The sequence below is a fragment of the Nicotiana tabacum genome, chromosome 15 (assembly GCF_000715075.1).
Source record: "Nicotiana tabacum cultivar K326 chromosome 15, ASM71507v2, whole genome shotgun sequence".
NCBI classification, from domain to species: Eukaryota; Viridiplantae; Streptophyta; class Magnoliopsida; order Solanales; family Solanaceae; genus Nicotiana; species Nicotiana tabacum.
This window is the reverse complement of record NC_134094.1, coordinates 41,881,097-41,899,002: the sequence shown is the minus strand read 5'-3', so window position 1 is coordinate 41,899,002 and position 17,906 is coordinate 41,881,097.

Sequence of the window (17,906 nt, the reverse complement as noted above, 5' to 3'; positions counted from 1 at the left end):
AACTAATTTTTCGGACACCCTCCTAAGTCCAAAATCACCCAACAGAGCTAACGGAACCGACGGAACTCCATTCCAGAGTCGTCTCCACATAGTTCCAACTACAGTCAAAATCCCAAGACTTAAGCTTCCGTTTTAGGGACTAAGTGTCCCAAATCACTCTGAATCATCCGGTAACTGAATTCAACCACGCACGCAAGTCAATACACATAATACGAAGCTACGCAGGGCCTTATGCCGCTGAACGGGACTTAAATTCTTAAAACGACAAGTCGGGTCGTTACATTCTCCACCTCTTAAACAAACGTTCGTTCTCGAACGTTCTAAGAATTATTCTGAGGTTACCAAATTTATGATTTTACTTTTACACATATACTCACGGTTGATTCCATGTCACCTCATTTGAGATAAGCCCGACAACATCATCTCATTTGGGATTATTTCTTTTATACATATTTGTAAACTTTAAGATCAATTTCTTACACTCCAACATTTCAAAAGGTGTGATTTTTCACAACAACGCACGGTATTAGTCTCAACTGGCTATAGCAACTCGTGCCTACGCACACATCAATTTTTTTGATAGTGTTGAAGTACTTCAAATATTTTTTGGGGTGTTACATTCACCCCCGCTTAGGATCATTCGCCCTCAAACACATAACATAACTCATCTCTTCCTTTGCAAATCTCAATCCTCCAAATTTTACTAACTCCTAAATGTTTTTCAGAAATTTCGGCAGAGTCTCCCCTGTAATTGGGCCTATCCACCTGCCAGAGTAACACAAAAACAACTCCTAACAACACATCCACAACCCAACACAATACCACAAGGTATATATCAATAACACAAATCTCAGCATTACAAGCACTACATTATCATAATGATATCAGGACATGAAGCACATCATATGTATGCTCATCACCACATCTCTGGTCTTAAAAGCTGTTCATAATTAATTCCAGCATCATCATATAATCTCATATTAACCACCACCTCATTTCGAATTTTCACAACACTTACAATAGAATGTGAGGCATGAAGACCTCATGATTGCTTACTCGGATTAATGAGTCACATTTAACGCCACCTGGGCACTCATCTCATAGGTTAAAACTCAATATTTACAGCACCAAAATGGCTGAATATGCACAGAAAAATATACAAGAATTATCAAATAAGCCTAACAGGCATGACTCCCTATTAATACTATTGTACAATTAAATTTCACAAAGGGGAAATTTTAAACTCATAAATATTTCACCACAAGGACCTCGTCCTTACATAACTTCCATCGCGGCTTGCATCCCGGTTTAAATGTTTCACATCATATATAAAATGCGAGGATCTCGTCCTTAACTCCGAATCACAAGTATTTTGCACATTGTGCCGACTATAATTTTCAATTTCCTTTCTTTCTTCTTTTTAATATATGTCATAAACAATTTTCATAACATATAATGAACCCTCCTACCGGTAGGGCATATAATTAATAAAAATTGGAATCAATTATTCCGAAACACATTAAACCCACTGTAATAAATAATAAAAATTACTTTTGGGCTTATCGCCCTCAATGGTGTACCAAAAATAAAATGACAGACACGGGCTCACACCTTCAAATCTCCCAACAGGGATAACATATAAGTGGGTCACAAATTTACGAAGCTCACCCATAAGTAGAGCATAATAGGAGGACTCACCTCAATATTCAGAACCAAATCAAATTAAGGAAAATATCTTTTTATAATAAAAATCAATATCGTACCTGTAATGACACCATCTGGTGTATTGGCCTCAGTCAAATCATAGTGATTAAATCAACGGGTCGGGCCTCCACCTCTTAGGCACCCACTACCCACCTGTCCTCCACATCCAGCTAACTGTGCACGTGAAGTATCAACTGGAATAAAGCTTGTAGCTGGAGTGTTCTGATGAAATCAACCCCCCCCCCAAGTCTGGGACAATCTCTCATGATATGCCTAGTATCACCACACTCATAACAACCCTTCTGAGGTCGCGGCTGCTCGTACTGAGTTTGTGCCGGATAACTGAAATAACCACTGTAAGAATCTTGTGCCGATGGTGTACTACAAACTCGAGCACTCCGAGTAATCTAATGTACGGATTGAGCTGACCGACTGCTCGAGCCTCCGCTATAATGGGTTCTAGCTGAAGAGTAAAACTCACTGAACCCTCCAGATCTTCGAGAACTTTTGGCCTCATTAGACTCCCTTTCCTCGCCTAAAACGCCCTCAATCTTTCTTGCAATCTCCACTACTTGTTGAAATGGAGCATCAGTTTGCAATTCTCGAGCCATGCATATTTTAATATCATAATCGAGCCTCTCAATGAATCTGCGGACCCGCTCTCTGATTGTAGGAACCAAGATAGGTGCATGACGGGCTAACTCACTGAACCTGATAGCATATTCTGACATTGTCATAATGTCCTGACGCAACCGTTCAAACTCTGTGCGCCATGCATCTCTAAGAGTCTGGGGAACAAACCCTTTTAAGAACATTTCTGAAAATTGAGCCCAAGTTAGTGGGGTGGCATCAGCTGGTCTACCTTCTTCATAGATTTTCCACCACCGACACGCTGCGCCTGGTAGTTGAAATGTAGTAAAGGCAACTCCGCTCACTTTCACAATACCCATGGTGCGAAGAATATGGTGACAATTTTCTAGAAATCCTTTGGCATCCTCTATAGTTGTGCCACTAAAAGTTGGTGGATTATATTTTTTAAACCTTTCAAGTCTCTTCTGTTCTTCTTCTGATGTCTCGGGCCTGACCTCAGGCCGAACTGAAATAACAGGTTGTATCGGTACTACACCCGGAACCTGAACAACGTGAACCTGCTGCTCTGGAGTTGTGATAGGAGTCTGAGCTACTCCCCCAATATACGGAATGTTTGGTGCAACAGAGATCAATCTCGCCTGAGTTAATGTACCAAACATACTCAGGAACTGTGCTAAAGTCTCCTAAAGTCTGGGGGTAACAACAGGTGCTTCTAGTACCTGTCCCCCAACTGGAGCTACTAGTGGCTCCTCAACTGTTGTTCTGATAGGTGCTCTAATCGCAGCACGTGCCCTTCCTCGACCTCTACCTCGGCTTCTTGCAGCCCGAGCAGTATGTGCAGATGCCTGCTAAGCTAACCCAGTAGCACGTGTCCTCACCATCCGTGAGAGAATGGAGATACAAAGGTTCAAATTCAAAATTCAACAAATTCCGCACGACACGAATGAAAGAAATGGAAATTTCCTAACAGTTCTATAGCCTCTCGAAGATAAGTACAGACGTCTCCGTACTGATCCACAAGACTCTACTAGACTCGTTCGTGAGTCGTAGAACCTATGAACCTAGAGCTCTGATACCAACTTTTCACAGCCCAAAATCCCACCACAGGCGTCGTGATGGTACCTAGTCTCTAAGACAAGGTAAGCCGATTTCAATTACATTTTTGGAGCCATTTTTTAAAAAAACTAACAATGGAAATAATTACAATATACAACCTCCCAAGACTGGTAGTACTGAGTCACGAACTCTAACTGAATACATGGAATGATCACGAGAACCGAATATACAATACTGTTTGATTAAAATTAACAATACAATGAAATGAAAAGACTCCAAGGGACTGCAACGACCAAGCAGCTCTACCTTGAATCCTTACGATCCCGCTTTAACTCTTCTCAAGTCTGATATCTCCAATACCTGGCTCTGCACAAAAATATGCAGTAGTGTTGTATGAGTACACCACGGTCGGTACCCAGTAAGTATCAAGACTAACCTCAATGGAGTAGAGACGAGGTACAGTCAAGACACTCACTAGTCTAATAACCTGTGCAATATAATATACAAAATAATAGGAAACAAATAATAATAAGGGCAGGATAAAACAACCAGTGATATGCACAACAGACAACAAGAATACCAATAATATCACTCAACAATTAATAAACACAATTACACCCAATTAAATCAAGTCCTTCAAATAAATATCTTTCACATATAATTCTTCCAGATAACTCTCTTTCAATTATAATTTTCTCAAATAATTATTTTTCAAATATAACTCTTTCAATAAATCTTTTCAAATATAATTTCCTCCAATAAATATCTTTCAAATACAATTCTTTCATATAATACTTTCTAAGTAAAAATCCTTCCAAATAAATATTTTTAATATAATTCCTTTAATTAAAAAGTCAACATGTGACACCTCATTTCATAATCATAAAAATACGGGTCTTGGCCCTTTTTCATATTTTCACAACACCTCGTGCCCATAATTAAATCATCATATTTTCTCGGTACCTCGTGCCCTCATTTCATATCACAACTGAACGGACAATTCACGTGCCAATTATCATTATCATTTCATCACAGCACCTCGTGCCCACATTTCATATCACAACTGCACGGACAATTCACGTGCCAAATATCCTCATTATTTACTCACGGCACCTTGTGCCCACATTTCATTTTATAAACCGTCTGGCAATAGCCACAGGCTCTCAATTTCAACATAAATCAGATTGTTATCATTTTACCAACAAGACAAATTGCACAAGGTATAAAAGTAAATACAAGAAAATCACAACATCACATGAAAATTATCAACACCACAACCCCACATCATCACATATCATCCCTGAAAATAGCTACCCTTATCGCTCCTATTTCCACCCTTATCACTCTTATAGCCACACTTATCGCTCTGCCCAGACGTTACCAATAGCCACATTTATCGCTCCTATTGCCACCCTTATCGCTCCTATAGCCACCCTTATCGCTCCGCCCAGACAATATTCCAACAAACACAACAGTGAAATGCCACCCTTATAACCACATAATATCAACGGTGAAAGGCCACCCTTATCTCCCTAAAATAATAAGTCACACAACACAACAATTTACACGGGAAATTATTACAGCAACATAACAAAATTAATTCATATCACAATTTGGCCAATGGCCACAACCAAATTCCAAAGCTACAACCAAGTCAATTAATTTCACAACTAATAGCCAAAAGCTCCACACAATGTGTACAACACCCAAAAACAATCAATAGAGATAGAAATTACTCAACATAAAGCAAAGTCTTCATTAAATTCAAATTTTCAATAATTAAATAAACACCTCTTCTTAAGCTCATTTAATTAATTATTTGGAGAGGGAAAATCCATAATGAAATTAAATTTCAATAATTATCAAACCAACAAATTCATGGAATTAGATAAATAATCAAGTAACAATCACATCAAATTTTCATATAACAACAGATTGAACAACAACAGGAATTTAGGCATGACAATTAGATGATTAAATATATACCAATAATTACCCAATTTACCACACAATATGCTCAAGACTTTAACTCAATAAAATTTACACATATAAGCCGAGTGCGTACTCGTCACCTCGCGTACACAGCTTTTCACATTTCATAAATGGCACATAAGACTCGATGCCTAAGGGGTAATTCCCCCACTCGAGGTTAAGCAAGACACTTACATTTTTGAAGTTAGGCCAATATTCCAAAATAGCCTTTCTTGCTTGAATTGACCTCCGGACAGCTCAAATCTATCCAAATTAATTGTATAACTTCATTAAAACTCATTAGAAACAATTCCGGATAATAATACGTCGACTTAAAATTTTATTCCAAAAAGTCAACAAAAGTCAACGCGGGACTCGCCTCTCGGAACCCGATATAATTTTCATGAAATCCGAACACCCATTCCGATACGAGTTCAACCATACCAATTTTATCGAATTCCAATAACAAATCGACCTCCAAATCTTAAATTTAAACCAAGAGGGTTTTCTAAATTTTTCAACCCAATTCACTAATTTAGTGATAAAAACAACAATAGATTCATGTAATTTTACCAAAATTAATATAGGAATTCTTACCCCAATGTTTTCCTTGAAAAACTCTCGAACAATCGCCTCACCCGAGCTTCCTTGGTCCAAAAATGGAAGAATGACACGAATTTGGACTTTATTCTGCTGCCCAGGGATTTGTTCTTCGCGTTCGTGAGACCCCCCTCGCGTTAGCGATGAACAAATTCTTCAAAAGTCATTTTCAAACTCTTTTCAGATAGCCTTTAGTATAATGGTCATAACGTTTTGTACAAAACTCCAAATGATGAATGATTTGATTTTCTGTAAACTAGACTCCAAGGGCTATAACCGTTATTTGTGGGTAATCTCCCAATTCCTTATAGATTACGAGATATAAGCTTCCAAAGTCACCCTTGTGCAACGGAGATTTCCAAACTCTTCCCAGATAGCCTATAGTTTATCAACCATAACTTTTTGTACACAACTCTAAATGACAATTGGTTTACTTTTCCAAAAACTAGACATAAAGATCTACAACTTTCATTTTTGGATCATATCTAAATTCTTTATACATTGCGAGATATGAGCCTCTAAAGTCATACAACGAACAGCAAAATATCCTTCTTCGCGAACGCGACGAACAAAGTCCCAACAGCAAAATCCTTCTTCACGAACGCGAGAGGCGCCTCGCGAACGCGAAGAACAACACCAGAACCAGCAACCAGCAGCATCAAAATACCTAAACTTGGTCCAGAACTACCCCGAAACACACCCGAGCCCCTCGGGACCCCGTCCAATCACACCATCCAGTCCCATAACATAACACGGATATGCTCGAGGCTTCAAATCACATCGAACAACATCAAAATGACGAATCATACCTCAAATCAAAATCTATGAACTTTGAACTTTTAAATTCTATATCTTGTGCCGAAACACATCAAATCAATCCGGAATGACTTCAAATTTTGCACACAGGTCATAATTGACATAACAAAGCTATTCAAATTTCCAGAATCGGATTCTGACTCCGATATCAAAAAGTCAATCCCCCGGTCAAACTTTCCAAAAATTTGACTTTCGCCATTTCAAGCATAAATTGGCTACAGACCTCATATTCACATTTCGGATATGCTCCTAAGTCCAAAATCACCCAACGGAGCTAACAGAACTCCATTCCGGAGTCGTCTTCACATAGTTCCAACTACGGTCAAAAACCTAAGACTTAAGCTTCCGTTTTAGGGACTAAGTATCCCAAATCATTCTGAATCATCCGGTAACTGAATTTAACCATGCACGCAAGTCAATACACATAATACGAAGCTGTGCAGGGCTTTATGCCGTTGAACGTGACTTAAATTCTTAAAACGACAAGTCGGGTCGTTACATATATTGTGGTAAATATAGTTCAATATTTAGGATGTTTGTCCTTGTGCTTTATTTATTATAACTACAAAAGATAAACATGCTGAAAATTATTTTCACACAAAGTTAAAAGAATCTTCTTTAGTTCGGAAGACGAAAGTTGAATTCGGGGATAAACACATACTTAGACGCACATTAACCAGTATCATAAGTTATGCATGTATGATGTTATTGTCAAAACTTCTATATACCATATGTGTACTATTACATAAGCTATTCAGCGGATCTATGTTTTCAGTAGCATGACGGACATAAACCTATATGCAATGGAAGATAAATTTTAACTTAATCCATTTTATATATGGTGACACTGACATACGTAAGAAATAATGAACTTGACAAGAAACATGTACGGTAGAAGGCCAATTGGTATTAAAGTATTTAAGTATTCTTATTGGTAGTTATTGTTGGTATCATCTTCTGTTGAGTCAAAACTAAAAAATATTTTGTTTTTACCATACAACTTAGCAATCAACCTTTTATTTAGTTGATCAATATATTCATTTTTGCTAGCTAAGATAGCTCTTTAATTTCTATTATATAAGTTGCACAAACTGCGTTATAATCTAATGATGAAAATATTTTCCTTATTAAATGCACTACTATTGCTATTGGGGTTGATGACCAAGTGTTCTAGAAGAACCAAATCATCTTTTATTGGATGCTCTTCTTTGTTTCCGACATGAAACAAGAAGTCATTGAATGTTAGATCTGTTCTTACTTTTATATTTCTTGTCATTTGAATATTTTTCATTTGAGGTCATAAGTATAATTTTGGTAAGCTAGCTTTTACAGTTTCTGCTTTGGTAAATTTTAGAACTACTGATCGTACTTGACATAAATCATCTCCCAAACTATTACTTTTCTACCTAACGGTTCATCGATATCCAATATGTCTCTAAAACTCTGTACGATTGTTTCCATTGTCTGACGCTTAGCCAAAAGCACTTCATCCCATACTATCACTTTTATTTTCCTTATAAAGTTAGTACTATTGATCTGATTTGATATATTTGTGATGGTTATTTCATTTATTTGAATAGGTATATCAAATCTAAAGTGAGTTGTACGACCTCATAATAAATCGTTGCTGGTACACCACTTGTTCTTATTGGTAACAATATCATGCCTCTTGATCTCACATTCTCAAATAATGCATGACATAGGAATTGTCACGACCCAAAATTCACTAGTCGTGATGGCACCTAACCCAACCCGCTAGGTAAGCCAACTAATAACTATCCAATTTTAATAATATTTAACGGGACAATTAATCAAAGAAATTATCTGAATCTTATACATTTTCCAAGGACTGGTAGTACAAATCATGAGCATCTAAGAATAGAGTTTACAAAGCCGAAATGAAATAAATACATAGTCTGTTTGAAAAGTACATAAACAGAGTTTTATAGATCTAAGGCTACCACGAACAAGAGGCAGCTACAACCGGGACGCGGGTATATCTTCAATCCAACTCCCATCGAACACAGCAACATCAGCAACCAACATCTGCACGCAAGGTGCAGAAGTGTAGTATAAGTACAACTGACCCCATGTACTCAATAAATAATAAACCTAACCTTAGGTTGAAAGTAGTGACGAGCTAACAAAAAGGGGTCGGGGCCAACACCAATATTCCACAACAGCTCATAACAGCATAGTACAAGTAACAAGCGAGTATCTCGGAAATAAAAGGCTCTGTTCATTCATAGCTTCAGAAAAATAGGCATTTCTTTTCAAGTATCTCAGTGAAAACCCAAATCTTTTACCGAAAAAAGCCAAAATACGAGTAAGTTTGAAAACTGTGATTTTTCCCAAAAATTCTTTCAACAATAAGTAAGATGTTTCATTTTCAGATAGCATGAGGAAAGTACGTTTCTATGCCTACATGTCAAGATACCGGTAAAATCATAAATGTCCCAAAACTGGGTAGCAGAAGGAAATGCATCTCTATGCATGTATCTCAAGTACGCATATCAAATGTAATGCATCTCGATGATGAGCGCGTATACTCACACTCTCATAGTACTCAATCTCACTATCTCGCATCCTCTCTCACTATGCTCAATGCTCAACACACTCAATCACTCAGGGTTGTACAATATCCACTGCGGCGTGCAGCCCGATCCACATATATATAGTCGATTGCGCTCACTAGGGGTGTGAAGACTCCGGAGGGGCTCCTTTTAGCCCAAGTGCTATATCGCTACGGCGTGCAGCCTGATCCCATAAAATATAAATAGCCATAAGGCTCGTTGCGGTGTGCAACCCAATCCATATATAGATAGCCCTAAGGCTCGTTGCGGCGTGCAACCCGATCAATATACATATAGCCATCAGGCTTGTTGCAGCATGCAACTCGATCCATATAAAATATAATCAATATAATATGTTGCGGCGTACAGCCTGACCCCAAAATGTCACTCTCACTCAGGCCCTCGGCCTCACTCAGTCATCAATCTCTCCAGTCTCACCCATGGGCTCACAATGTCATGAAACTAGCCGGACAACAATGATATGATGTATCAATAAATAATATCTGAGATTGAGATATGGTATGAATGCATGGATATGACTGAATATGAAATATCAAAGATATCAGTGAGATGACAGTAAAAAACTGTAACGACCCGGCCGGTCATTTTTAGAATTATAGCCTCGATCCCCTATTAACTGCTTATCCCATCTCTATTTCTGCTATTGTTTTGGTTTTTGGAGTGATTTGGGACACTTAGTCCCTAAACAAAAGCTTAAGTCTTAGGATTTTTACCGTAGTCGGAACTGTGTGAAGACGACTCTAGAATGGAGTTTCGTCGGTTCCGTTATCTCCATTGGGTAATTTTGGACTTAGGAGCATGTCCGGATTGTGTTTTGGAGGTCCGTAGCTTATTTAGGCTTGAAATGGCGAAAGTCAAATTTTTGGAGATTTGGACCGGTAGTGAAAATTTTGATATCGGGGTCGGATTCCAATTCCGGAAGTTGTAGTAGGTCCTTAGTGTTGAATATGACTTGTGTACAAAATTTAGGTCATTCGGATGAGATTTGATATGTTTCGACGTCGTTTGTAGAATTTAGAAATTTCAAAGTTCATTAGGCTTGAATCCGTGCATAATCCGTATTTTTGATATTGTTCGACGTGATTTGAAGGCTCAACTAAGTTCTTATGGTGTTTTAGGATTGGTTGGTATATTTGGTTGGGGTCCCGGGGGCCTCGGGCGTGTTTCAGATGCTCAACGGGTTATTTTTGGACTTAGGGAGTTGGTAGATTTTCTGGTTTTATTGCAGACATTTTTCTTCATCGCGTTCGCGAGGGAGATCTCGCGATCGCGTAGCTCATCTGAGAGGTCAGCTAAAGTTGCTCTTCGCGTTCGCGATGATGAAGACGCGATCGCGTAAGGTTATCAGGCAGTGCACCGTGAACGCGTGGGCTATGCCGCGTTCACGAAGAAGAAGTGAGGCAGCAGTGGAGTTTGAGTGTTACTCTTCGCGGTCGCGTGAGGACAATTGCAATCACGTAGGTGTGACCAGCTAGTGCATCGCTTTTGCGTGAGGTGTTATGCATTCGCGTAGAGTAAATTTCTGAGGGAGCGAAGTTTTTCTTCGCGATCGCGAGGCCTTTTCCGCGATCGCGATTAAGGAACCACTGGGCAGAATTTAAAGTTCAAAAACGAGGGTTTAAGTTCATATCACAAAATATTATTGAGAGCTCGGTAGAAGGCGAAATGTGGAGAGATTTTCGGAGGAAGTTATTGGGTAATGATTCATAACTCCTTTATGATTAAATCTCACTAATCTATGCTTAATTTCATCTTTTAATTTCGGATTTGGGGTGAAAATAGGGGGAAACTTGAGAAAAGTTCTTAGGCCGAATTTTGGGATTTTCATCGAGATTTTGGTATCGGATTTGAGTGAATTTGGTATGGTTAGACTCGTGAGTGAATGGGTGTTCATAATTTGTGACTTTTACCCGATTTCGAGATGTGGGCCCGGGGAGGCTTTTTGGGCGTTTTTCAATTTTTCTTGCCTTAGCTTTGATTTCATTAACTAGATCAGTTACTTGTAGCTATACGTACGTTATGTAATTGATTTGATTAGATTTGGGCCACTCGGAGTTGGATACTCGTGGCAAGAGCGTTATTTCGGATTTCATTTGAGCTTGGTTCGAGGTAAGTGGCTTGCCTAACCTTGTGTGGGGGAACTCCCCTTAGGATTTGGTACTGTTTGGTATGTGAGTATCGTGTACGTGAGGTGACGAGTACGTACACGGGCTAATTGCTATAAAACTCCATTTTTCACTAAATCATAAATTTTTTTCTCCTTATTTGAAACACACTAGCATATGTAACTAACCTGTTTAGACTAGAATAGCATGCCTACTTATTTAACTGCCTATTTGAACTTTGTGCAGCATGTTTAGTGAAATTACCTGCTTTCCTTGACTTGAACTTAGTCTAAACTGTAGGATTTCTTGCTGTGATTGTTATTTCGGTTGGTTGCGCTACATATTTACTTTGGGACTACGGAATGGTATTCCGGGATATCCCCCTGTACTGCATATTTACTTTGGGACTACGGAACGGTATTCCGCGAGATTCCCCTGTTTTGCATATTTATTTTGGGACTACGGAACGGTATTCCGGGAGATCCCCCTATACTTACGTTTGGGACTACGAGACGGTATCTCGGGAGATCCCCTATTGTTATCACTGTGTTTTGAGCTATTGTATTTCATTGATTCTATTCGTGTTAGATTTCTGTATTTATTTTACTGTGATATTTCATTTTGTCTAATTTCATTATATTTATACCAGTAGGGCCCTAATCTGATCTCGTCACTACTCGACCGAGGTTAGGCTTGGCACTTACTGGGTACCGTTGTGGTGTACTCATGCCCTTTCCTGCACATGTTTTTTGTCTGCAGATCCAGGTTCATCTTACCAGCCTCATCACTAGTTGTAGTCGTTGTTGCTTATCGAAGACTTCAAGGTACATCTGCTCGCGCCCGCAGATCCTTGGAGTCCCCCTCTATCCCCCTATGTTCATTTTTCCTTTCTTTCTGTAGAAATGATGTATAAAACGGTTAAGACTTCTTACTAGCATTTGACTTACGGTATTCTGGGTTTTGGGAATTGTTTTGTACATTTTCAGAGGTGATAATTGTATATGCCGAGTGGTATTTAGTTGCTTACTTGATATTGTTACTGTTAGTAGTTAATGTTCATGCTTTAGATTCATTTCCACAAAAGTGTTAGGCTTACCTAGTCGTAGCGACTAGGTGCCATTATGACGGTTCACGGAGGGAGAAATTGGGTCGTGACAGAAACGACCACTGTGTGTCCAAACAGTATCAGTATAATGCCTAAACATGATATCTAGCATGATTGATAGCTTAACTACTTTATCACATGGTGAAAACACGGATATCAACAAAGTAGGACCACTATACAGTGCCATAGGAACAACAGAGTCTCAATTCACATGGTGCACGCCCGTCACCTAACATGTGCGTCACCTCAACACTAATCACATAACACTAATTTCGGGGTTTCATACCCTCAGCTCCAAGATTAGAAGAGTTACCTACCTCGAACAAGCCAATTCCAACACCGAGCAAGCCAACTGATGCTCCAAAATCCATCTCGCGCGTTCCGACCTCCGAACGGCTCAAAACTAACCAAAAATAACTCAAATACATCAAACAATGCTAAAGGAACCAATCCCGATCGAAAAAGATCAAATCTTGAATCAAAAGCCCAATATCGGCCAAAAGCCCAACCCGGTCCCGCACCACGGAACCCGACAAAATTTATAAAATTCAACAACCCATTCAATTACGAGTCCAACCATACTAGTTTCAAAAACCAACCCCAATTCGATGTTCAAAACTCAAAATTTCATATTATGAAACTTTAGGCCAAAACTCCCAATTTCCTCTATAAAATTCACAATCTGATTACCAAAAACGAAGGTAGATTCATGAAATATAACCAAAACCGAGTAGAGAATACTTACCCCAATTCATATGGTGAAAATTGCCTCAAGAATCGCCTCAATCCGAGCTCCATAGCTCCCAAAATGAAGAAAGAACCAAAGCCCTCGATAATATAGCTTTTGCCCCAGCGCTTCCGCATTTGCGGACAATTCGTCGCATCTGCGACCACCGCTTCTGCGGTAAAAACTTCGCTTCTACGAAAATAGCCTTGCCCAACAAACCCTGCACCTGCAGATATCAAATTATGCTTTTGTGATGCTTTTCGCACCTGTGCTTCCTATCTCGCATATGCACGCAGGTGTGCTACAAAAATCTGCTTCTGCGGTCTTCCTCACCCAGCCTCTTCTCGCTTTTGCGACTCCACTAACGCTTCTACAACCATCACACATGCTCAATACCAATCGCAGGTGCGGAACACCAGAACCAGCAGCTTAGCAAAAATCCAAAATGCAATGAAATGATCTGAAACTCACCCGAGCTACTCGGGACCGTGTCTGAATATATCAACAGGTCCAATAACATAACACGGACCTACTCGAGGCCTCATCTCACACATAACTACATCAAAACGACGAATCACACCTCAGCTCGAAATCAATGAACTTTGAAACTTCCAACTTTCACAACCGATGTCGAAACCTATCAAATCACGTTCGATTGACCTCAAATTTTGCACACAAGTCACATTCGACGTTACGGGCCTGCTCCAACTTCCGGAATCGGAATCTGACCTCGATATCAAAAAGTACACTCCCGGTCAAACTTTCCAAAAATCCAACTTTCGCCATTTGAAGCCAAATTCCACTACGGACCTCCAAATCACAATCCGGACGCGCCCCTAAGTCCAAAGTCACCCAACGGACCTACCGAAACCATCAAAATTCCAATTCGAGGTCAAATACTAAAAAGTCAAACTTGGTCAACTCATTCAAATTTAAAGCTCCCTAGTTGAGAATCATTCTTTCAAATCGATTCTGAATAACCTGAAAACTAAAACTGACGATTCACATAAGTCATAATGCATCATACGGAGCTACTCATACCCTCAAACAACCGAGTGAAGTGTAAATTCTCAAAATGACCAGTCGGGTCGTTACATCCCCCCCCCCACTTAAACATACGTTCGTCCTCGAACGTGTTAAGAGTTGTTCTAAAAGCCATCAACTCGCCGTGTAACCTTACTATGCACATACCTGGGGGTGATCTCACGTCACCCTATCCCATATAGGCCCGACAACACAACATAACTATAGTTTCTTAATTCAACCTAGCCCATAAACCTTAGAATCTAATTTCCAGCATCCGGAATTTCTGTAAGATCAGAATCTCGCATCTACACACTGTATAAGTCTGAACAAGTTGTATCAAGCCTTCACCATAACTCAAGATGTAATCACATGATGTACCACATAACTCAGATACTCATAGCGATAATTTGAAATCACAGTAGCTGCTCAAAACAACCCAATACCGGTAATAAACCTCATATCAACAAAACCTCATTCTAAAACCTTCGTACACTGTCGATGATGAAAGAAACACGCAGAACTCATAACCATTCATCAGATCAACCAGTCATGGAATTCCCTCTCATTCGAGAAGAACTAAAGCAAATTCTAAGACGACTTTCGATATTATCCTTTCAAACATACTCTAATCAATTCCGATAGTATCCATTCTAGGTCCAATGATCTCATCTCATCCAACACGACCACTCTATTGAAATTCCACACCAATACAATATGATGCCATAACCCGTGCAATTCGTGCATCAATAAGGAACCTTCCAAATATACTCAAATCATGGAAAACTGATTCAGACGGGAGAATTGTCTCGTAAGCTCAACAAGTACCACCACAACGCAATGCTAAGAACATATCACACACCATAGAACCAAAACACACAAATCTAACATGAGGGATCATATCTCAACATAACTCCGCTGCAATGCGCGACCCTATCCAAATACTGGTCCATATGAAATACCTCAAGCCACCTTGCTAAAAATCAATAACCATGCGCAATTCAACATCAAGTAATCAAAGTGCATTACCATAAACACGGAGACGCAAATGACACAATGTCACACAAAACCCGAAAGAACATAACCAATACTTCATCAACCAAGCAATACCCAAAACTCTTCTCGCTCAAATTCCGCTATAAGGCCCCAATAGAACCCCCACCATATGTGCATATAACCAACGAATCACAACTCCTCGTAGCATAGAAGAGTAACTCATAGATCATCTCAGAACATAAATAGGCTCAACGACAACCGAATGGCACATCCCTCAATAATAGCAGTATGGAGCCAACCAATCCGGCTCGGTGTAGAATACACACCCTAATTGGGTCTACCAATGGACCCCCAAATCAACTTTGGTCACCCACCAATAGATAAATAACCCTCCAAAGGTCCACAATGACTGAATCATAACACTTACTATCATCTGGCTAGCTCTGGCCACAACTTCAAAGCCCACAACCACGAAACAATCTGCTCCTGAAAGCTCCCGGTTTCTAAATCCATAGAACACATGAATCACCATTTCTGATTCCATCTCCACCGCCTGAATGTCTTACACATCTCTCATACACGATCATCCTACGAGGAATACTTCTAAAATTATTCTGTTCCACCTAGCAAAATTTGAATATTAGCAATCGATCAACCAGGAGAGTGTCGTAATACCAATGAAGTACTCATAAATCAAAACACATTGCCCCTTCTGAAATGTATACTCTCATCAAGCCATACTGATTAGTAATATCATTTACCTCATCATCTGAAATCGTCCATGCTGCCTAAGAATTTTTTGACCTTCCCTTCAAAACTGAAGTGTGACCTCGCTCAGGCAAATCTCAATCCCACACAACACACCGCATATACCATGCCATCATATGAAAAAAATACGAGAATTTCATAATCCACTCTGAGTCACAAGCAACTACATACTCAAATAGCCAAGGACCTTCCATTTGATTCCATCCAGGAGAAAATCACTATGCACCACATGTTCCTCACGCCAGTAGGAAATATACTCCTCGAACCGTGGTAGAAACCATTGAGAACCCTTCGAAGTCCATTTTCACATAACCAAACTATCAGAACTGAATCTCTCTAACTCAACCCAGCCACGCAGGTTGCCAAAACCCAAGAGCATTGCCACGAAGCACCTGTGATGACTAGCCACATCGTAGGTACCCAAAGAACCGAATATATCCATTACTGTGCTGATCCAACCTACTACCACGATGTCTTATTTCTCCAAGTCCCTTCCAAATTGCCTTCAAATTGATACTTCTCCTTGCTGGAACACCACGATCCTTAACCAAAATTCACCACACAAGAGACCCTAGTATAAAACCCCCAACGCCCTAAGGCCCATAAGCCGCTAACTTCCTTCTTAAGCTCCCCAGAGCACCACAACCGCGACACCCACTCTAAAGAGACCTTATGTGAACCTAAAATTATTTCCTTCACCTTCTTGATACTGAAATGCATAATCCACAATGATATAAAAATGTCATAAGTCTCGACACCGTCCAATGCAAATATCATATCCTAGCCATATACCAATCCGAAATTCCCAATTGCTACATATAATTCTTGAATCCATTAGAACCATTCTCGAGAGTCATCCACTCTGCTCAAATCTCGATTGCACCACCCCAAACGGGCCAAACGACTGGTGCCCCATTGGCACGATGGCACCCAAAGGAGTAATCCCCACCTTAATGTGACCAAGCAAATTCCTACTCCATGCACACTACATCTTTCATGAATAACCACTCAATTATTCCATGATTCCCATATACCCATAGAGTGTAATACAACCCGTATCCAGAAATCCCCTTACTTGAGTCATCTTTAATCTCAACCCCTGCAGTCATAGTTGATTCACCAGTATACCTCAAACCGAAACCAATACAACACATAATCGTGCAATCAACTCGTCGATAGAAGACTCGCCCACTTGGCTCAAACCCATAGATTAAAACACTCCATAATTCACAATACCCATACTTTATTACTGTCATAATACTATAGTTAGTACAACGAAAATTCTTCTCAAGCTCATACAACGCCAACCATAAAAATACCTCAATCATCCGCTAGACTCACATTCATTCTCCTAACACTCAAGTTAACTTTCTCAACCAGATTCAAATTCAAATCTCAAACACATATGCTCCGCTGGCAGAAAAGAGACTCTTTATTCACATTATAAGTAACACACCTACGTAGATTGCCCCGCATGGGATAACCCACCTACTTAACCTTAAATTAGTATCTTGTTATACCTTTTCGCAGTTACAATTACTATGAGATCACTTAATCTTTCTAGGTCCAAACTCATTAACCAGACATGAGAATTTAATTTGTCCCAAAATTTAATAACGTGAAAGATCCTTCAAAACGTTAATACTTGAGACTGTACGTCACATCAAAACGAAAATCAAGCACCCAATGGCCTTTCCTTTACATTCCAAGGAAACATTTCTCGTCACATTCAAATCGTCTTAACACATCCCGCAGTTACACCATACTCATCACAAAGCCATTTCACCGCTCATCGAGCCACAAATTCCTCTCGTAGGGACATTACCGGACATATAAGTCCAAATGTACAC